The sequence below is a fragment of the Mercenaria mercenaria genome, chromosome 1 (genome assembly GCF_021730395.1).
Source record: "Mercenaria mercenaria strain notata chromosome 1, MADL_Memer_1, whole genome shotgun sequence".
Lineage (NCBI taxonomy): Eukaryota > Metazoa > Mollusca > Bivalvia > Venerida > Veneridae > Mercenaria > Mercenaria mercenaria.
Genome location: NC_069361.1, coordinates 3,217,531 through 3,241,088, shown reverse-complemented (window position 1 = coordinate 3,241,088; position 23,558 = coordinate 3,217,531). Strand labels below are relative to the sequence as shown.

Below are 23,558 nucleotides of genomic sequence, written 5' to 3'. Positions count from 1 at the left end.
TTTCATGAAGATCCATTAAGAAATATGGCCTCTAGAGAGGTCACAAGGTTTTACTATTTTTAGACCTAATGACCTAGTTTTTGACCCCACGTGACCCAGTTTCGAACTTGACCTAGATATCATCAAGGTGAACATTCTGACCAATATTCATGATGATCTCATGAAAAATTTGGCCTCTAGAGAGGTCACAAGGTTTTTCTATTTTTAGACCTACTGACCTAGTTTTTGACCCCACGTGACCCAGTTTCAAACTTGACCTAGATTTCATCAAGGTGAACATTCTGACCAATTTTCATGAAGATCTTGTGATATATATGGCCTCTAGAGAGGTCACAAGGTTTTTCTATTTTTAGACCTACTGACCTAGTTTTTGAAGGCACATGACCCAGTTTCAAACTTGACCTAGATATCATCAAGATGAACATTCTGACCAACTTTCATAAAGATCCCATGAAAAATGTGACCTCTAGAGTGGTCACAAGCAAAAGTTTACGGACGCACGGACGAACGACGGACGACGGACACCGCGCGATCACAAAAGCTCACCTTGTCACTTTGTGACAGGTGAGCTAACAACTTTTACTTTTTATACTTTTTGCCGTAACCAGTATTTAGACTATCTTTCAACGTCGGTCATTTTAGACATGGACCAAAATTTTAATGTTTCGTCTAAAAGATGTAATCAGTACAGAGACATAAAGCATATGAAGAACTACTATGATCAATACATGTTAATACATGTTTAGACACATTACAGTTCCTCAACTCAGTTCTTCAAAACAATTGTTCTCAAAAGTTTCAAGTAAATTTTACACAAAAAAAGTAACAAGAGGGCCATAAAGGCCCTGTATTGCTCACCTGACCTATTGACCTAAAGATCATCAAGATTAACATTCTGACCAAGTTTCATTAAGATATGGTCATAAATGTGGCTTCTAAAGTATTAACTAGCTTTTCCTTTGATTTCAACCTGTGACCTAGTTTTTGATCCCACATGACCCAGATTCAGACTTGACCTAAAGATCATCAAGGTTAACATTCTAAGTTTCATGAAGATATAGACTAAGTCATAAATGTGGCCTTAAGAGTGTTGACAAGCTTTTCCTTTGATTTGATCTAGTGACCTAGTTTTTGACCCCACATGATCCAGATTTGAATCTGACCTATAGATCATCAAGATTAACATTCTGACCAAGTTTCATTAAGATATGGTCAAGAATGTGGCCTCTACAGTGTTAACAAATTTTTCCTTTGATTTGACCTGGTGACCTAGTTTTTGATCCTACATGATTCAGATTCAAACTGGATCTTTAAATCATCAAGATTAAAGATGTATTCTGCTCATCTTTTATTGAAATATTTTATATTAAGATATTTGCTTCAAATGCAGATAATCCTCGTCAAAAATATGCAATTTCACTAAATATATAAATAAATTGTCTATATAGATCTGCATTCATAATCAAATGTCATGTAGTAACAGCTGATCGTGTAAAAAAACTTCCAGTTTTTTATGATAGTACACATTTATACTGCTTTCACCTGTACATGTATACCGTGTGTACTATTATCAACCAAGTTCATCTGTGTTAATACACATAAATCTGTTTACTCTATGTTTACATAAATTACTGGTAGTATTTATTTTCATGTTTTCAGATATGAAATTTGGGTCTAGTATACCTTTAATATTCTGACCAAGTTTCATGAAGATAAAGTCATAAATGTGGCCTCTATATTGTTAACAAGCTTTTCCTTTGATTTGACCTGGTGACCTAGTTTTTAACCCGAGATGACCCAATATCAAACTGGTGCAAGATTTTATAGAGGGTAACATTCTGACCAAGTTTCATATAGTTTGGGCTAAAATTGTGACCTCTAGAGTGTTAACAAGCTTTCCCTTCGATTTGACCTTGTGACCTAGTTTTTGACCCCAGATGACCCAATATCAAACTCGTCTCAAGATTTTATTGAGGGTAACTTTCTGACCATGTTTCATTAAGATTAGGCCAAAATTGTGACCTCTAGAGTGCTAACAATTATAATTGAATCCATTCTTTTTATTACTTCTCTGTATACCTCTTCCTGTATAGTCATGTGCAAAATTGAAAATTTGCTTTTCTGTTATGCATATTCTCTATTTGGACAGCTACTTAGTTTAAAAACAAATTTAAACAAGAGGACCAAGATGGCCCTAAGTCGCGCACCTGAGTAACACACAAAGATAGTGTAAAATGTTTTACCTAGTGATTTCATGGAGACAAAATATTCTGAACAATTTTTACTAAGTTTAGCCAAAAAAAACGTGGCCTCTCAAGTGTAGACAAGCTTATTCTTTGATTTGACCTGGTGACCTAATTTTTGAACTTACATAACCCAGATAAAAATTCATCCAATATTTCATGCACACAAATATTCTGACCAAGTTTCATGCACATCAAAAGAAGAAGAGAGTTAACAAGCTTTTCCTCTGATCTGATCGGGTGACCTAGTTTTTAACCTCATATAACCCAGTTTCAAACTTAGCCTAATAATCATCAAGATAAACATTCTGACCAAGTTTTATGAAGATAAGGGCATAAATGTGGCCTCATGGTTAACAAACTTTTCCTTTGATTTAACCGGTGACCTAGTTTTTGACCCCATATGACCCAGTTTTGAACTTGGCCTAGAAATCATCAAGATAAACATTCTGACCAAGTTTCATGAAGATAGGGCCATAAATGTGGCCTCTAGATTGTTAACAAGCTTTTCCTTCGATTTGACCTGATGACCTAGTTTTTGACCCGACATGACCCAGTGTCAAATACAGGCCTAAAATCAGCAAGATAATCATTCTTTGCAAGTTTGTATCAAACCAAAGCATAAATGAAACCTCTATATGGCTGAAAGGGCCAAAACAGAAAATTTTGCCCCTTGGGCAGTAACTCTAGAACCCACATGGAATCATGGTTTTCAAAAGGAACTGAGATCTTATTGTGATTTAAATTGTGTGTAAGTGTGGTTAAAAGCAAATATAAAATGTCACTTCTATCGTTGTAAAAATTACCAAATTTTGGCTCTTTCGGGGGTAAATCAGAGGCCATAACTCCAGAACTTATGACTGGATCTTGCAGATTAATCATGGAATCCAAGATTTATTGTTGTTGAAGATATTTGGCAAGTTTGTATCAACTCAAACCATAAATGAAGTCTCTATATGGCTGTAAAAGCCAAAATAACAAATTTAGGCCCTTTAAGGGGTCATAACTCTGGAACCCACAATAAGATCTGGCCAGTTTTGAAGGGAACCGTGATATTATGCCAATACAAGTTGTGTGCAAGTCTGATTAAAACTGATTGCAAAATGTGAGTCTCTTTCATGTTCACAAGCCAAAAATAGCAAATTTTGGCCCATTAAGGAGACATAACTCTGGAACCCATGATGGGATCTGGCCAGTTTTCGAAAGGAACTGAGATATTATGCCAATACAAGTTGTGTGCTGTCTGATTAAAATTGACTGCAAAATGTGTTGTGTTCACAAGAAATTGTGAACGGACGACTGACGGACTGACGGACAAAATGCGATCACAAAAGCTCACTCTGTCATTACATGACCGTGAGCTAAAAAAGGAGCAAGGCAGGGTTTGAATGAAATGTCATACATTTTAGAAAATACAAAACATGTACCTACATCCTATCATATTATCAAGTTTGATAATTAGTACAGCATACATGCTTATTTTTTTCTGTTTTTGTTTTTCTTGAAAAAAGTGAGAATTTCTTATAATAGCATCTCTATCTTTAACATAACTTATCATCAGAAATACAATGATTGCATATCCAAGAACAAATACATATGATTACCATAAAGAAAATATACTTACTAACTGAAGATACTGAAGATCTATGCAGTAGTGGTCTATTAAATTGAAGGCAGGAGACGGCACCATGGGAACAAAATGTCTGGCTCTCTACGGTCATTATTTTTATGTTTACATGGAAATATTAAAAGCGTCTGCTTTCAAGCCTGTAATTAAAGATAAGCCAAAACAAAAAAAAAGTGCCAAACTATTTTATATTAAGTTTGCTTTAATAAGGCAAGAATTCAATACTGCAGAAGTAAGCTACATGAAAAAAATTCTGACAGTTTGGCCGGTCCTGGTAAGGGAAGGCAAACATTCATATAAATCTGAAAGAGAGAAAATCCTGCCTGTTCCTGGCAGGCCTTGAACCTGAAAGAAATACAAAACCTGCCCAATGTATGTTCTGTCCAAGTAAAACATGCATTAGAAGACATAGGCAGGGCATTGACCTGAAATAAATAAGAAATCCTTGCAATCCCTGATTTCCGTCTCACTCAACAAAGGAACAACTATCATCTAGCAACCCGCCGGCAAAGAATTGTAGAAATGTAGTTACCCCACACGCTTCTATCTTGCGGACATATAGGCACCGGGTCCTCGACAGTCACGTTAGCAGTCTTGATCAACAGTTAAGGGATCTGCAAGGCCTTGAAACCTAAAAGAAATATTCTGCCGCCTCTGTATGTTCAGCTGTCTTAGGCAGGTATTGGACCTGGAAAAGAAGAAATCCTGCCCACCTAACAGAGGTTGTCCTAGGCAGGTCTTGATGCTGAAAGGAAACCCTGCCGACTGTATGTATGGACGGGACATACAGTCAGTTGTCATTGGCAGGCTGTGTACCTGAAAGAAATGAAAATCCTCACAATCCCTGATTCCCATCTCTCAAAACAAAGCGGAACAACCTTAATCTAAACACTGCCGGCACAGAATTGTAGACCAGTTACTCTAGCTCGCATGTCATCATCTTGCGGACATATTGACACCGGATTGTCCTCGATGGTAACAACAGCATGTCTCGATCAGTAGTTAAGGGATCTGTCAGGCCTTGGCAGCTGTAACAAAATGCAACTCTGCCAATCTTTTCAAGCAGCATCTCCTCCTCAGCAGTCTGGAAGATTGGCAGAAAAACAAAACAAACAAAAAATGCTCACTCCTACAGTCTTAAAAAAAACTAAAACAAAGTCCTTACCCAGTAATCATAACTAAATGCAACATTAAGTATAAAATTATTTAAACTGAAACTTACACCAATATTACTTAAAACTTAAAACTTCTGATTACAAAAAGTAAGAGGGTCACAATAGTGCTAGATTGCCTGACCAAGCTCCCCATCTCATACAGGTAATATCATTAGAGTGTAACCAAGTTTTTTTCTGTGACCTAGTTTTTTACCTAAAATGGTTCAGTTTCCAACTGAACCTTCCTCTTTTAGATAATACCTGGTGACTTAACATGAGATAAACTTAAAACTTAAATTTAGTTAAATTCCATATGCAAACATTCCGAACTGTTTTATTTCTGTTACCAAGAAAATTTGACCTGTGAACTGGTAAGCTTCTCAATAAATTGACCTTGTGACCTACTTTTAAACACAAATATAACCAGGTTTCTATTTTGACCTTAAAACTGGTAGAAAATCTCTCTTCTATTGTGTTTATATGGGTTTTCTACAATTTATAACACAATCAACTTTAAAAAGATGAAAGAAATACCCAGGAGAACCAAGCTATTATATTGACCTAATTTCTGATAAACTTATGTGGTGCTAACAAGGACTTTTTATGACCTGACCTAGTGACCTAGTTTATGACTAATGACAAAGCTGTATCTGCTTTGGATAAAGAAAATAATCTGACTTGGTTTCCTATTACAGTAAAACCAAAGGTAAATATAGTGAACAATATGAAATTACACTATTAAGACATATTCAAGGGCCATGACTCATGTGTTACTGGAGCAATCTTGTCAATTATTGTCTTGCAGCAATTTGTATTCTGTATTATGTTCTATAAGACTGTTCAAGGCCCATAACTCTTGTTTTACTACAGCAGTCTTGTCAATTATTATATATAGCTATAAACAACATATATATATAATGTCTGTGTATTTTTACATGGCATAAACATTGTTCATGAAATGTGGCTGTTAATGCTTTAAAAAACATTAAGTATGGAAACTAATACCATAACTCTGGTTTTACAAATTGATCTTTCCAAACATCTTGTCATCATATACATTCTAGGATATGAAATTTTGTTTCAGGAATGTGGTAACAATATTGAATGTGACAATTTATGTTTATTCAAGGGCTGTAACCTTGGTTATTTTTCGGAACAATTTGGTACATGTTTGAACTTGAATAAAATATCTTCTGTTATCTAATTATACACGTACAAGTATCTTATAATTTAGTTCTAGGATTAAATGTCCAGGAAAGGTAAGATAAAGTCTTGCATTCATGCATCTCATTAACCTTGCCACTTAAACTTTACACATTTGACCTTGCCAATGCATCTTACAAAATTATTCCTTAAACAGACATTGCAAATGCCAAAGAATTTAAAATCATAAATCATTATAGAAGATTTCATTCAAAAAGAAAACTCTTTTAACACACAATGCCAGAGTTTTGTGACAGTATAATATTTCATTGTAATTGCCAGCACTGCCACTTTAATATTTTCACAAAATACCTGGTTGGACCTATTACCCATTAAAAGTCTTGATACAGCAATTTTATATCTTTGCCATCTTACTAATTTTTTCTTTGAAACCTAGTCATTACTGATGAACCCAAAATCAAATGTATCATTAACCAAAATGAATCCACCTTCAACAGGACTGACTTACATGCCTTGCTTTAAAACATCAGCCATAAGTATAGTGCAAATACTGATAAATAGCAACCAACACTTCACTTCCTTGTCAAACAGTTCCAGAAATACCAAGAGCGCGTAAGTCACAATATATGCACATCAAATCAATTTCTACTTTTTATAATGCTTTTCTAATAGTTCTAATAGAGATTTAAATTTTGCAATTTTAACTAATTCAAATTTTGGAGAACTGGTCCTGACTAGCAATTATCAAACATGAACTAGAAATATTCTGTATGAATGAGATCGAAGAACAACAAGAGATGTCTGCAAGACAGCCAATGCTTGACTATTTGAATTGTTGTCACAAAAGCAGGTATATTACCCTAAATGTTAAAATGTCTATAGAGTTTCAATCCAGTATCTGAATTAGTTTTGGAGATTGTAAATTGCATCCAAAAGGGGGCAAAATTTGGCCAAACTAAATGTCAGAATTATGGGACTTGATGCTATCACCTAGTTTTACAACCCTAAAGACACAAGTGAAGTTTCAAATCAATATATGCCTAGCAACTTGCATGTAAAACTTTAATCAGGGTTTTCTGAGTCCAAAAGGGGGCATAATTTTCCAAAAAATACATGTCCGAGTTATGGGACTTGATCCTAAGAGGTTTGTTACATGATGTAGAAAACAACCATTATAATGCAGATTTTAAAAGCTTGAAGTGTTGCTTTCTTGCATTTACTATGAAAGGGTTCCATTAAGCAGGGAAAAATCATACAAGCTTTAATTTAGTTGTTTTGTGTCTAAACTGTAATTGTTTCTTCAATATTAACTTGATAGGTCCCATATTTCCATAATGATTAACTTATCTTCTAGTTTAAACAATTTTGAAATCAGAAGCTAAATATTGAAAGACTGAAAGACTTAGACCAAGGAAAGAACAGGTGGATAACTGGATGTTATATAGCCCGTAAGAAGGAAAGAAAGCTAGCTTGCTGTATACAACCATACAATGTAGCAGCTTTAGCTAGCTTGAACACAACAGAGCTAGTTAGATGTAATGTATAGACCATATACAGGGAAAATGTGTTTGCTGAATGGAATTACTGCCAGTAAGACCTATATTGGAATATATAGGGTAAGCTATAAGAAGCAAAGAATATTGTATGCTCCCTAGAAGAAACAAGGGCTGGCTGGCAGTATGCAACATCTGTCTCTGTAGCAACTTTGGCTAGCTTGACGGATGGAATATACAACCTGGCAGCACATGTGAGAGGTAGTTGGATATAATATTGGCCCTAATTAATGTCAGTAGAAGAAATATACACCCTAGTAGCATCATGAAGGGGCACCATGGGATAGCTAGCTAGAGTTAGGTGGATGTGATAGTAAGCAAGAAGAAATATACACCCTAGTAGCATCATGGAGGCAGCACCATGGGATAGCTACCTAGAGCTAGGTGGAAGTGATAATCAGCAGAAAGATATATTATTTTCTAGTAGCATCATGGGAGCAGCAAGCTAGAGTTAGGTGGATGTAATAGTAAGCAGGAAGAAATATAATCCTCTAGTAGCATCATGAAGGCAGCACCATGGGATAGCTAGCTAGAGCAAGGTGGATGTGATAGTAAGCAGGAAGAAATATATACCCTAGTAGCATCATGGGGGCAGCACCATGGGATAGCTAGCTAGAGTCAGGTAGATGGGATAGTTAGCATGAAGAAATATACACCCTAGTAGCATCATGGGGGTAACACCATGGGATAGCTAGCAAGGGTCAGGTAGATATGATAGTTAGCATGAAGAAATATACACCCTAGTAGCATCATGGGGGTAACACCATGGGATAGCTAGCAAGGGTCAGGTAGATGTGATAGTTAGCATGAAGAAATATACACCCTAGTAGCATCATGGGGGTAACACCATGGGATAGCTAGCAAGGGTCAGGTAGATGTGATAGTTAGCAGGAAGAAATATACACCCTAGTAGCATCATGGAGGTAACACCATGGGATAGTTAGCTATAGTCAGGTGGATGTGATAGTTAGCAGGAAGAAATATATACCCTAGTAGCAGGGGTGTAAAATTCCACTCGCCCGCTCGCATTGGCGAGTTTAAGTATGGCTAGGACGAGTGGATCTCGCTGTATACTCGACCGATCGGGCGAGTAGTTTTTACGTCGTAGCTTTAATGAAATTCAGAAATTACATCTTGAAAAACCTCAACAAACTTTGATATAGTTCAGTTGCTACTTTGATTGACTGGAATTTACCCGCGAATCGTAAGAATATCAAAACGTCATGCCAGTAATTTTCCATTCCGAGAGCACGCGCGACTTATCGTAATATTAAATTTACATCTCCGTTACTTTTGTTTATCGACACGTACACAAAAAAAAACGTGCGTAGTGCATTCATTTTTTAACATTATCGCTTCAGCTTTTCAACATCGCTTGAGAAGTAATACAATTTGAAATCTACTAAGATTTCAATAAAATATCGACGGAAATGTAAGCAAATTTGTATGAAAACGGTCGAATTTTCATATAATCATTTGTTAAATTCAAACAACGCGATCTTAATTACTGATTTCTTTCTAAGAGAAAATAAGTGATACATACTATGGGCATAAAATTCGGACTTTTGACCAGATTGAACAAAAAAACAGAATTAAAAAATCTTAAATAGTGAAAAAGCGGCAGTAATTTAAATACATTGAGTAAAGCGATTTTTTTTTTGGTAAAAAGGTCTCGTGGACGTAAATAGAAATGTGGTTTTAAAATAAAACAAAATGATGTTGTTGCGGTTTTTAATAGTTTTAAATGAATCTTTGTACATGTATTTTTTTTATAAAATACTCTTCTTAAACGGTAATGTAAATTCCTTGAGGGCAAATAGGTCACATGGCGCGAAAACTGTAATATGACGTAATGCCATGACAATCTCGTGCAATAATACCGCTTTGATCTCCACTTCAGATGTCATGATACCGACACACTTCTTTTAGCTCTTTGAGAGGATGTTAATTGATGATGAAAAACAGGCCTTTTACTTAGTTTATCAACAGAATAATTACCGATGATCGTCAACTTTTTTGTTTGTTTTCAAGACGGGTAGGTGGATGATGATTATTGTGTCCATATTTTTAGGACACTTTTCAAAGTAATTATTTTTCAGGAAATAAGTCTTGAGAAAATGAAAATAACTGATGTTTAATACTTTCCTGACACTTTGTGAAAATACGGTAGGGGTTAGACTGTGATTATTTTTACTATCGATGCAGTTATTAATCGATGCAGTTATTATGGAAAGCAACTTGGTGGTGGAGATGACAAAATTAGTGGAAGAAAAATGTCTGGTGTGAAAAGGAAATTTAAGAGTAACAAAAACGAATAATCAAAAAGGAAACGTAGTGTACAAGTGTTATGTTTGAAATTTGCTTGTACATAATTCTCCTTCCATAAAACGTGACAGTATTAAAAATGTCAATTATTAGGGCGAGTGACTGTTCACTAAGGGCGAGTAGATTTTACTAGCTACTAGTCCTGCAGGGCGAGTGGTGTGAAAAAGAATTTTACACCCCTGAGTAGCATCATGGGGTTAGCACCATGGGATAGCTAGCTAACGCTTGGTGGATATCATAGTGCATTAGGATAGGAAAAGAAGTTGGATGGGAAAGTTAGCCAAATGCAGAATACAAATACAGCAAACAAGCTGTATTTATAGAAACACAAGAGAGTAGAATAAAGAGAAATGATCTTGTCTCTCAGTCTTTAAATATGGAGCTTTTTCAAATAGTACATTCAATAATTCATGTGCTCAACAGTTATTTCACACAGTTTGTGAAGATAGTCAAGAAATATAGTAAACTCAAATTCAACAATACTTACAGTAACTTGCTTACACCAGTGCTTACTGGGCATGAGAGGTATGGCACATTTCATTACCTCTCAAAACAAAAATCATTCAAACCAAGTATGCTTCCGAAAAATGTTCTTACGCATTTTTTCCCAAATTTTAAGTATATTCATTGTTACTAAAACTGTTGCAGTATCAAACTATTCATGTGATACTGCAATTACCTCTCATGTACTTTCTTTAAGTTGTAAAATATTTTAAATCTGCACTAAAGTGATTATTTTTGTATCATAATATCACCTAAGACAAACTATTGTGTTTAAGCTAAATTCAATTGACTAATGTAAAACCTTTTCTGTGATTTTTTTTTATATCTGTAACATCTCTATGCAGAATAAGGAGATACAGGCAGGCCTTAAGTAGTCTTACTGTGACAAAATTAATGCTTGTCCCAAGTTATTTGAAAGTATATCCATAAAACTACAATTCAGACTTGAAGCACTGCCTAATCGACCTTTGCCTTGACCTTTCACTGTGTAAACTTGACCCCTGGAATATATATAGCCTTGGCTGATGCAGGATGCAAACAATTTTGTTAAGTTATATGAACATTTTTTCCTGGGTTACAGATATTTAGTGTATATGCACACTTGCCTATTTGACCTTTGATATCACCATATGACCTTGACTCTAAACCAACATGACTGAAAGATGCATTCTGCATGTCATCTTACTTTGCTTAACTTTAATTGTGCTAACTTTTTAAATTATTTCAAATAGGTAAATAGAAAAACAGCATACATGAAATGCTGCCTATTTGGCCTTTGATCTCACCCTACAATCTTGACCTTGAACTTACATGACTTAAAGCTGTCCCATTATGATAAAAATTATGTGCAAAGTCAATCCTAGAATTTTGTCAAATTTCATTTTCAGCATAAAGTAATGAACTGCTGGTCTCTATTTCAAAGTACAATTTAAACCATATTATTTGAAGAATATTGCCAAAGAGAGCAGATTTTGTTTGATAATTTCCAAAATACTGAAATTTTGTCAAACATTTCTTTATATGTATGTTATTATTATTATTATTATTATACCAGATTTATATAGCGCCCTTTTCATGATCAGTTTCACGTTCAAAGGCGCTTTACATAGTTCAAATGCAGCCACACAGGGTGCATAATTCATCCTCTACTAGTACAGACACAGAGCGATCTGACTAGAGGGACAGAGTGAAACAAAGCCCCCACAACAGAGAGATCAGAAATCAGATACAGGCTTGTCCAGCTAACTTAGCCTAGCTCATTGCGAATAGACAGCCTGGTTCTTTAACCTGCCCAGTGTATAAGCACTGATACACGCAAGGATTAAGCTTTAGGTTTAGGCTACTTTCAACACAATCTGTAAAGCCCAAAAATACATAAATATATATGTGACATTTTAGGGAAATGAAGACCTGAACATTTGTTTTGCTTAAGTCAGTGCTGGACTCAGCTATAATTTTGCTCACTGTATTATTATGCTTCCAAGATTTTAATACAAAAACACTTTTTCCCCATCATCCTGACTGCAAAGACAAAATTTATAATGCCCTCTCAAAACTTTTCTACATGAAAAAAAAAAACTTCAATTGATGTTGAGAAGAATCTGTCTAATAAATATGTGCTTAGAATTTTATAAAACAAAACTCAAAGAAAAGTGTCTATGTACAATTTGATTTTATTTCTCCTTAAATAATCAAAAAGTAGTTCCCAGGATATTTAATGTAAAGATTTTCATAAACTACAAATTTAAAATCATGCAATGTCTGTGAAAGAAAAAACATTAAGTTATTATAAAGTGTGTTCCTAAATTGAGCATTATTAAAAATATGCACTTTTCCCCAAACTATCCTTATGAAATACCGGTATGTACATATCCTAAAATATATACACTATTGCTCCCTGAATAAATAACAAACAAGTATAGGATGGACCAGACAGAAAATCTGTTGTTTTATTCTACTATAATATGAAATATTAATAAATAAATATAGGATACATTTGTATGTGGCAAACAGGGTTGGAAGGCTAATGTGAAAACAGATGATACCAAATGCTGAAATACAGTAGTTCAATATTATTTCTTTACCCGAGCAGTCCAGTCATATTCCAAACAGCTAAGCTTTACCCGCCAAATTGTTTTACAAATATGCTGTATTCTGTAAGCAATTATAATGATGATCAGCTACAAGTATGTTTGAAAGATGACCAATACAATAGGAATTTTGAGTCATCTTGTGACAATAGTAACTGCTTTTGACTTGACTTGTGTTTATGCCCTCTGATGACTATAAAAGAAATTGAAAAGATTACCCTTAATCTAGTACACAATTCTCCTGCAATCACTTGCCCTAGAAATAATTGACAGTGTCTTTCAAATGCAGATACATGAACCAGCAGCCAAGCCACCTATTCCCTTATCAATGAATTTTTTCAGTGTTTTTGAAAGATTACTTATACCCTTGCCTTTGGAATTTTCGGTGGCATTTTAGTCATTAGTGTAAAGAATTTCTAGTTAATGTCATCTAATATTGATAATAAAAATATATTACCTAACATACACATCTTTCTTTACAATTTTCCCATACCAGCTATAAAAGCAGCTTAAAAGATTACAAATGCCTCAGAAATTAATAGTATTGTCCTTATATAAAAAAATGCAATTTGAACATGAATCAGTTCCTCATAATCACCTACTGATGTAATGTATATAAAGAAAATTGCATTAAATTAATACTATAAACTTTTGACAGTAAGTAATCACTAGATCCCTTTCATGTACTTTAAAGATTCCTGACCCTTTTAGATACTATTCATGTAAATCATATGTAGCCAAAAATAAATGAATTTGTCCTTAAAATGCAATTGATTGACTCATAAACCTTTAACCAGTATGTCCTCTTTGCTAGTTTATCTTGGTTAATTGTTGACCAGAAACTGTTCTGTTTCTATTTTCAGTACCAGTGACCTGACTCCAGTAGCCTTTAATACAATTCTAAGCAATGGGACTGTATAAACTTGCTATACACCAAGTTTGGTGATAATCTGCTGTTTAATAACAGTGACCTTGACCCCCTATAATATATGCCATTCAAAACTGGTCAAAATAGGTCATTCCAAAATAACCTGACCAGCTAGCTAGACCATTACTGACCAGAAGCTGTTTTCAGTAACAGTCACTGTAGGCCTGGAAACCCCTATATCCCAACCCTTTTCTCTTCAAAAGTTCTTCTTTAAAGCTTTCTATAAAGTTTCATTGCAATATCTTATTCATAATTTCAGACTTGCTACACACCAAGTTTGGCGACATTAAGTCAACTGAACTATATACTATTGACCCAAAACCCCATTTGATGATGTTAACTTAGCCCTACTGTTTAACCAAATTCAATTACAACGACTGGCAGAAAACTGTGTACAGTGACCCCAGCTACCTTAATATAATCAAAAGCTACGACTTAACATAAGTTTGGTACACACCAAATTTGGTGATAAAATATCAATTTGAATTACAATCCAGACTAACCATGCTTCTCAGCCAACTTACTACCTTACTAGTTCAAGGATTTTCAGAATTGCACCATGTGATAATGATTCATTGAAATCCTTTGGAATCTTAAAAGTTATTTCTGAGGACAAAAAGTGCCATTGTCTGTGACCTAATTTTTTAGGGACAGAACTAACTTTCAACATACCTTCTGATAATGCTTAACATTTGTTTAAAGTTTAATTGAAATCCATTTAATAGTTTACATATTGTTGCTGATCAATATGTATTACAAGTTCCTTTGTCATTTTTGATGTTCTGATCAGACTGGAGTACACAACATAACATCATGCTGAACATTTCATTTAAATTACATAAAATGTTTTGGAGAAATTAACAGACTGCATGAAAACATGAATATAGTTGAAATTTTATGGTACATTATACTAAATTTGACTCGGAACTTTATGAGGAAGAGGCAAGCATAGTGCAGGGTGTGTGCTGGGATGCAGGTGAACAGTGCAAGGGGAGGATGCAAAGGGAATGATGAACATAAAGTCCCAGGTCAACATTGTAGTATAATGAGCTTAGAAAATTGTGGAACCATAAAAAGATAATGTTACAGCAGATGTATATTATGCAAAAAGCCTGCTTTCAATTTTACCAAGTTGAATCAAATTTGAATTTTCTACAAAACATTAAGCTAAACAGAACAAGAGTACATGTAATTTAATTTGGACTTGTCTGCCAAATATAAGCTTTAAAGTGTAACTGATTTGCAAAATCTCATTATCTAGATGTAATACAGAAAAATAAATGCCAAAACAATTGCTTTTCAAGGATACAATCTGTTCAAAATTAAGACAATGGCTTTTTATATTCAGAACTCAAAAATCTGTTCCCAGTTAATATGTTTTTCAAAGAAAACTAACTTGTTCATAGCCCTATCGTGCAAGAAAATGACTTCAATGATATTGACTCAGAGCCTGACATATTTTCCCTAAGATTGGGGTAGACCTAAATGTGTCACCTCTACGAATAAAGTCTATCATTATTATTATTACTAAAGTTCAAATGTAGTGTAAACCAATTAACTTTATTGAGAGGACATTGCTTTAGACCTGATATATTTTTCCTAATTAACTTTTAGAGGATACTGGCACAAATATAGTGTAAACAAAGTTGACTATTGAGAGTTAGGACATTAGTTAAGACCTGACAGGAATTTCCCAATTAACTTGGAGGATACTGATTCAGTCTAATGTAAACCAAGTTGACTACTGAGAAATATTAATAGTGGTTCAGACCTGGTTTTCCCAATTAACTGTTAGAGGCTACTAGTTCAGATCTAATGCAAATCAAATCAATATGTCTATGATCTATTGAGAGATTATATTTTACTGGTTCACAAAATTGACATGTTTTTCCAAAATTAATATTTTAGAGTATACTGGTTCACATCTATTGCAAATCCAGACATTGAATGACTATTGAGAGAATTATAATTGGTTTAGAGCACTGACACTTTTCCCCAATTGATTAACTGAAAGGATACTGGTTCATTTATCTGGCAAATCAGTATGTTGCACTTTGCTTTCCAGATGTTCCATTTAACAGTGTTTGAGGGACTTGACCCAAACAATTTTCAAAATACTTTTCCAGTTTTTAACATACTTGAGCATACAATTAGAATATGCATGTGCTATGTAAATAACTGAGTTATGGCCCTTTTCATGGTTACCACATCCAAATGTATCAATATTAATAGTAAACAAAACTGTTTTATGTATTAATTTTTTTGACTATCTTCAAACTATAAAGCCTACATACAGTATTACTTGCAAACTGAAACATTAAATCAGCTAAACCACACCAATCAATTATCTCCCCTTTTGTAAGTGAAAAATGGAATGACGGTCCATGGTGTGAAGACCTTGAACTGAATTGTATTTTAGGATATGTACAGTTTCATCTCCCCTTTTTGTACTTTTATAATTTTGTTATGACAATATACTAAACAGAATTCAATTACACTGAATATACATGGCAATGAGAAGAAATGCAATGTGCAAGAACCATAACTCTGTATTGATTATTTATAAATGTATCATCTCGTCTTACACTTTCTTTTCATATTCTTATTGCATATATATCTATAAAAGTTATGGTCCAGGCAAGACCTCACACGACTTTTGACCCTAAGTGTGACTTTGACCTTCACTTAGTATTCATGCCAAATAATATGAAGATTGCTCAATGCATGTCAATGTAATGGCTTGGATTGGCTTGTATGCCCAAAAGTGTGACCATAACCTCTGAATTAGGAACCGAAGGCTTGCACACAATAGGCAAATAAATCTGTGGAATATAAATAAGATTGCTTCTGCATGTCAAAGCTATTATCCAAACGAAATTGGATAGAGGCACACAGTAATAACAGTCATTTTGAAGACATTTTGGACTTGCCAAAATTTAATGAACGGGGATATATCATTTGGTAACCATTGTTGACAAATGAAGTTCAAAATCAATGGATATGACCAGCAAAAAACCAGGTTTAAACAACAAGCAGTATGTTAACAGGAAAGGCAATCAATTTTAGAGAATATTGCATGATCCATAACCTAACAGATTGCTTCTAATCAACATTCAACATAATGGCTTTTGAGGATGATGGCATACTGTTCAGGCCTAACATTATGTCACCTGCAAAGTAAATGGGCTTTAGAGGATATTGCTTCATAGAAGCAAAAAGCTGTTTTTAACCAAAACCTTTAGAGGACGTTTGTTCATACTCAACATGAACACTGTATTTCCCAATCAAAACCATATTATAAGAGGAATAGACCCAACATTATTCTCAATGCAGGCAATGCCTGTTATGGGTTATTGCCTGGTTCCGACCTAGCACTAGAACTAGCAGATAACCATGGATTTTACAGGAAACTGGTTCAAGCCTAACACACTACGACCACTATATTACTTGCCGCCAAATCGCTCCTTATAAGACCTAGAAAAACGCTGCATGTTGATATAAAAAAAAACGACACTGAATATCAAATCCAAAGTCTAACAAGCAAAACTCTTATTAAACATTTCTTTAAAAAAATATATTTACCTTCCTTCCTCGCTTTGTGTCCTTCCTCGTGCTTTACCGACAGTCTACTGAATGAACACCAGTTCACGCCCAACAAATGTCACGTGATTCGCACTTCGGAAACTACACTTTCACTAGCCGTTACCTGCTACTCAAAGATACCAATTTGACCGACGTGCTGTGTTATGTAGTGATATATCATATTGAATACGATTTTCTTGGACACTTTTCATTTTTCTGCACCACAACTCAGAGTTTTGCTACGGCTAGTTTTGAAAGAGTGCTACTACGTTGTCCGGTATGGAATTCCCGGGCGTGTATGAACTACCAAAGTGGTTAAAAAAGACGTCCCTAGGTTAGTCCTGGAGCAATGATGTCTATCTTCTTCCCAGGTTAGTCCTTGGCTTTCTTTTGTAAATTTAGAACCTGGAAGAAAATGGAACAAATATTCGGGTCTTGGCAGGAACTACATTTTATTGCATTCGAGAAGAGCAGCAACAAACAGTGAAAAGAATGCTGCAGAATTGTAACTCTCATCTACCCAGGTGCCCGCTCGTGATGAAATAGTGCACGGAGGGGCACCTGGGGTCTTCCTCCACCATTAAAGCTGGAAAGTCGCCATATGACCTAAAATTGTGTCGGTGCGACGTTAAACCCAACAAAATAAATAAATAAACATCTACGTATGGGAGAAATGACGGGACGTATGACAGATATAATGATGGAACAGACGGGACATGAATTTTTTAACAAACTGGTTATAATGGAGGAACAAGCTTGGAAGACGTATGACTTCAAACATAATGTCTTTTATCAACATAATATAGAACTAACGACCACACTATCCGTTTTTAGCTGGGTCGTGAGTTCGATTCACGGGCGAGGTGTTTGTACTCTGTTATGATTTGATAAACAATTGTTTCTGAAACCATTCGTCCTCTGCGTCTGAATCATGTGGAGAAGTTGTCAGTTACTTGTGGAGAACAGGTTAGTACTAGTATCATGAGAATCCAGGAACACTGACAGGATACGGTCGTCAAAAGATATATAATGATTTAAAGAACAGGCTGGATATCTAACGAAGGAAACAGACGGGTTATATAATTATATATTATACCAGATTTATATAGTGCCCTTTTCATGATAAAGACGTTCAAATGCGATTTACATAGCGCCAAGGCAGCCATTCAGGGTGCCAAAGTCATCCCCTACTAGTACAAAGACAGAGCGATCTGACCAGAGTGATAGAGTGAACAAGTCCCCAGAACCTAGAGAGGAATCCTTTTAGATACAGGCCTGTCCGACTAACATAACCGTCTGCTTCTTTAACGTGCCCGACGTGGAGCACCGATACACGCGAAGCCGTCTTTCCTGGAAGAACCAGTACTGGCCTCTTAGTTAGGTGGGAGACATTAAAGAGCGTCTCAGAAAATTCCAGTGACTGTACCGGGATTCGAACTCCGGACCTCTGGATTGACAGGCAAACGTGTTTCCACTTTACCATCGGGTAATCAATGACTGAGCAGATGGACAGACGAGATATAAAGAAGATACAAACGGGATTGAACAGACTATATATATAATGGGAGAATACATGTCTGACATACGTAACGAGACAGGGTAATGTGGATTTACATTGAGTGTAGACACACGGATCATACTCTAATTCACGTAGCAGATAATAGTATGTGGACAGAACAGTAACTCACCTGATGGTTTTAAAGGTGATTTTCTCCACACAATTCAGGTGTGTAACAATAGCGGCTAATCATTCTATTGTATAAGGAACGAGTGCTGCAGGGAATATTATCAAAAAAGAACTACATGTATATTCTTGTCAATCACTTAATAAAATTACAATAAAATCTAATAATGCGGTCATATTTTTTGAACACATTGGTCTTTTCCAAAAAACATTGAAGACCATTTATGAGGAAACAGCGGTGTAAATATTTCATTTTTACAATACCGCAGCTCACTAAATTGGTGCAAGATTCTTACGTATATGCATGATTCGTTATATTATTTATATATCATAGTTTCCAAATACTGAAATTCGATTTTACTGAAAGTTCACACAGTGAAACTTCGAAATGTTGCTGACCACATTTCCATGATTTCTTAAATCATGTACAATTTTGACATTGTACTTTTAATAATTTAAAGACATTAACAAAATTTCAAATGTAAATGTTTTGCATATTGTATTCCTACACGAATCATCAAAATTACTTCAAACATCAAGAACACGGCGCGTCTTCCTGTGTCAAGGCAAGGTACCTAGGCCTACTGGTTTGTCCAGTTACAACTTCTTTACTTTTTTTGTGAGAAACTAGGATTAAATTATATACATGGTAGAGCGTCCGCTTCGAGTGCGGGGGTCGTGGGTTCGATCCCCGGCCGCGTCATACCACAGACGTGAAAAATGGTATCAGTAGCTCCCTTGCTTGACGCTCAGCATTAAAAGGGAAACTGGCTTCTCTTCTCTCATACTCTCGTGGCGATGGATTCCATCAGGAATGAGGTGTTGAGAGTGATTAAAATAAGTTGTAGAACTTGCTTCACAATCGACCTAAAATAAATTATGTATAAACTAATTTATATATGACTGAAAAATTCGGTTACTGTAGTAAACAATCCCTTTAGTTGATATATATCATATATATACAATATTTTAAACATTGTGGAATGGATAAAGCAATAGCTGAACATCTGCGCCTCAATTCAAATGTCGCAGATCTATATCAACTCACATGTTGTTGGATCAGAATTCCGGTAAGGATGTTGACTTTTTTATGTGAGGAAGCTGTCTAGCTGGTTTACGGAAGCTTATAATCCTTATATCATATAGGCCTATATTTGTGTCGTGTTGACTTAAAAATCAAAACAAATCCCCTGGGAAAGTCTGAAACAAACAAGCAATAGCAATGCGAATGCCTGTGATCCGTATTTATTACTTTTCAAACTTGTTTTCAAGTTCAAGAATCTCGAGACAGAGACGGGCGAACAGTCCTGGCCAGTACGTCATGTGGATATGGTTCAGGGCTGGTGGTGATAAGATTCTCGAGACAGAGACGGGCGAATAATCCTGGCCAGTACGTCATGTGGATATGGTTCAGGGCTGGTGGTGATAAGATTCTGGAGACAGAGACGTGCGAACAGTCCTGGCCAGTACGTCATGTGGATATGGTGATAGCCGATAATCATTCTACCATGGAACTTGTACCGAGATGGGAGAATCTTCTCAAACAACTCAATGAGTGCCCACAATGTATATATATTATATATTTGAAACTGGTGAATGTGCATGTATTCTCAGCAAGATGAACCGGAAAAAATACAGAAAACATATAAATGGCTTAAAATGTATGTTAATGGAATGAATGAAGTTTGCAAACTGCCGAAGAAAGTGGATGCGTTCACACCAGTTGCACACCCAAATATCGTCTGAATATGACTCTACACCAGCTGAAGTTAATTATTGTTCAAAATTAGTGAAAATAAGCCGTCTGTGGGTTCATCAAATTTTTATTTTACTAAAACATGTTAAATGCTGTATATATATATATCATTCAAAAGATTTAATCAATAAAAGTAAATGAATCGCTTGCACCTGAGCTTTTATACCATTGATTTGATACAAAATGCTGCTTTATATAAATGCATGTATGACACTATAACTCATTTTACATAGAAAATAGAAGGGAAAAAATGACGAAATGATGGCATCATAAATCGTGGCCTGGGGCAATCGAAATTAAAAACAATATCATTATTTTATAATTAGCATTCGATGAATCAAATGTTGAACATGGATAAAAATTTTGCACCTAAAAGAGTCTGTTTATAGTATTTTTGTTTTTAAGTAAAATGTGTACATGTCCTTATATCAATGTAGAAAATCTGATCGCTATCGTTTATTATGTATCAGCCAGCGGATGGGTTTTTTGATAGCGCACAGTTACTGCCATTTGCACAGGAGGTGTGATTATATTGTCGTCTGAGCAGTTAAACAAGTCATAAGCATGGCTTAGAAACTGACGTCTAAGACATTGTGCTAATTTAGTGTCAGGATATACATGTTTTGTACCAGCAGGTGGTACTTGCACTTTTAACTGAACAGTATAAGGAGGCACATCACTAGGGGTGTGTATACCACAGGAACTAGTCCTAAATATAACACCTGTCATAATTCATATTAGTTACAAGTTCATCAAGTTGATTGATATTTTACATTCTTCATTTCCCATCTTACATCACGTTATGTCCAAAAAGGCTTCGATAGTAAAAATTTAAAATGTCAAATGACAACTTTTTTAGGGACCACAATGAAAATAAGGGACTTTCCCCCCTTTTTTTTGTGTTATCCCTGATATTGATTTACTGACATGGTTCATTACATGTATATGCATATTTCATAAATTTTATTATTTTTTACCCTTGCTGATAGATTTTATTATTATACCTCACTTTTGTCTACAATGATAAAATCCCATTACCCGAGAAAGAGATATTTTGACTATCAAAAACATTTTCAACCTTTTTGACATGTGACCAAGCGAAAGTGACTGTCAGGTCATGTTACCGCGCTGATATTTTTGAATGTCGTATAAGGGCAATTAACTGCTTCAGTTTAGCCAAATGATTGCCTCCCTTGTACACGTATAGTAGTGAGATCACTATTCAATGTGTATTTAGGCGATTACCGCGCTAAAGAGGAAACTGTTGAATTGCATTCTTTTAACTCTTTTATGTACTATATTTTGTTCGGTATAATAAAATAAATATCATATGGCAGCGTGTGTGACATTGATATTGTCAACCCTCGAAACAGAATGTCACCACTCGGCTTTCGCCTCGGGTGACATTCTGCCCTCGGGTTGACAATATCAATGTCACACACGCTGCCATATGATATTTATATAATATCATATCATGAATGTTGTCATTGTTACCATGTTGTCAGTATCGAAATAAACAAACAAACTTTTTCACCTCAAATTATTTGGACTACTACTGAACCTGAAATTTTATCCATTAGTCAACACATTAACCCCCTCCGGCACAATGATGATGAAAAAAAGGTTATACAAGTGCGTTAGTTGAGGGGCTGGTGGTTGGGGAGGGAAAGTGATGCATACCCCAGGTGTCTGTGTAAGGAGACCTAACTGGTTTCAAGAACATATTAAAGTAAACCCTGGGATAAAAAGTACCTTGGTTCCTACTAGGGCTGGAACCCTGGATGGACCTCATATTCTGCAGATAGACACTCTTACCATGTTGCTAAAGGGTTGTCGCTAAATGGTAAAGGCTGCTTATGATGTTGACATAACTTAAAAGTCTAACCCATTTGCTATTTTCATAGGCTTGAATTAGATATGCGTATATTATGTATGTAATGAAGATATGCAATAAGATATGATTAAACTAAAAGAAGTTTTTTTTTCTATTTTTAGCACTGGCAGCCCCTAAAAGGGGCCAAAGTGAACCATTTAAAAAAAAATTGATAGAGGGCCATGCCAGGATGCTACTGACTAAGTTTGGTGTAATTCCGACCAGTAGTTTTAGAGATGTAAAAGTGAAAATGTGGGCAACAGACCATCCACCTGTACTAATAGCAATCCATAGGTTCCAGTGAGGTCCTTTGTCATAAACTTAATAAGAATATACATTTGTACTAACTTTACAAGAAAATAAATCAAATACAATATAATGATGAAAACTTTGGAATTTGAAAAGTATCTGCAATATATTTGCTGTTTAAAAATGTATATTAATTTTCTCGAATTGTACTTAGAATTAGTCAGCTAGTGCTGATAATAAAATATGTATTTCTAGCTGCCTTATCAGCGAGCCTTGACAGATCTTTTTCCAATGACTAGTCTTTTCACCTTTCTTAATGTCCTCATGGAAGGAATTCCAGTCATTGATTGCATTGAAATATTAAACTACATTTTCTTTCCTCCAACTTTAAAATTTTAAGATGTATATGCAAGTACCTCTTTTCTTAATTTAACCTTTAGCCTGCTGGTGACAACTGATATTGCCTTTGCGACCAGTGCAGATCAAGATCATGCAGTCTGATCATGGGCTGCACTGTTCATTCTTCAGTCAGTAAATTTTCAGTGAACACCCCTTCGAATAATAAATGGTACTGCCCAAACTGAATGATGAACCAGTTTATTTTAGATATTTAGCAGGCTAAATTTAACAAAGAACATACGAGACAGACTACAGCTGTTGACATTTTCTATGGTTCCCATACCATCTTATAATATTAAAGACCTGCTCCAGTCCTACCTTTAAACCTTGAATTGTCATTGAAAAACATGAAAATCTTGACTGTGAACAGTGATGTCTGTCAAAATAGTCTATTTTATATAAAATACCTGTGGTTTCGCGTGCTGAA

The 23,558-nt window shown here is 35.2% G+C and overlaps 1 long non-coding RNA gene across 1 annotated transcript in view; it reads right to left on the bottom strand.

Annotated features, from left to right (window-relative positions):
• LOC123545159 (uncharacterized) overlaps positions 1-17,222 on the bottom strand; it is a 31,378-nt gene extending 14,156 nt beyond the window's left edge. Inside the window, exons 1-2 of the long non-coding RNA XR_006685277.2 lie at positions 17,171-17,222; positions 3,868-4,010 (exon numbers count right to left, since the gene is read on the bottom strand). This is a non-coding gene — a long non-coding RNA (uncharacterized LOC123545159). The remainder of the gene's footprint in view (positions 1-3,867; positions 4,011-17,170) is intronic.
• Between the last annotated feature and the right edge of the window lie 6,336 nt (positions 17,223-23,558).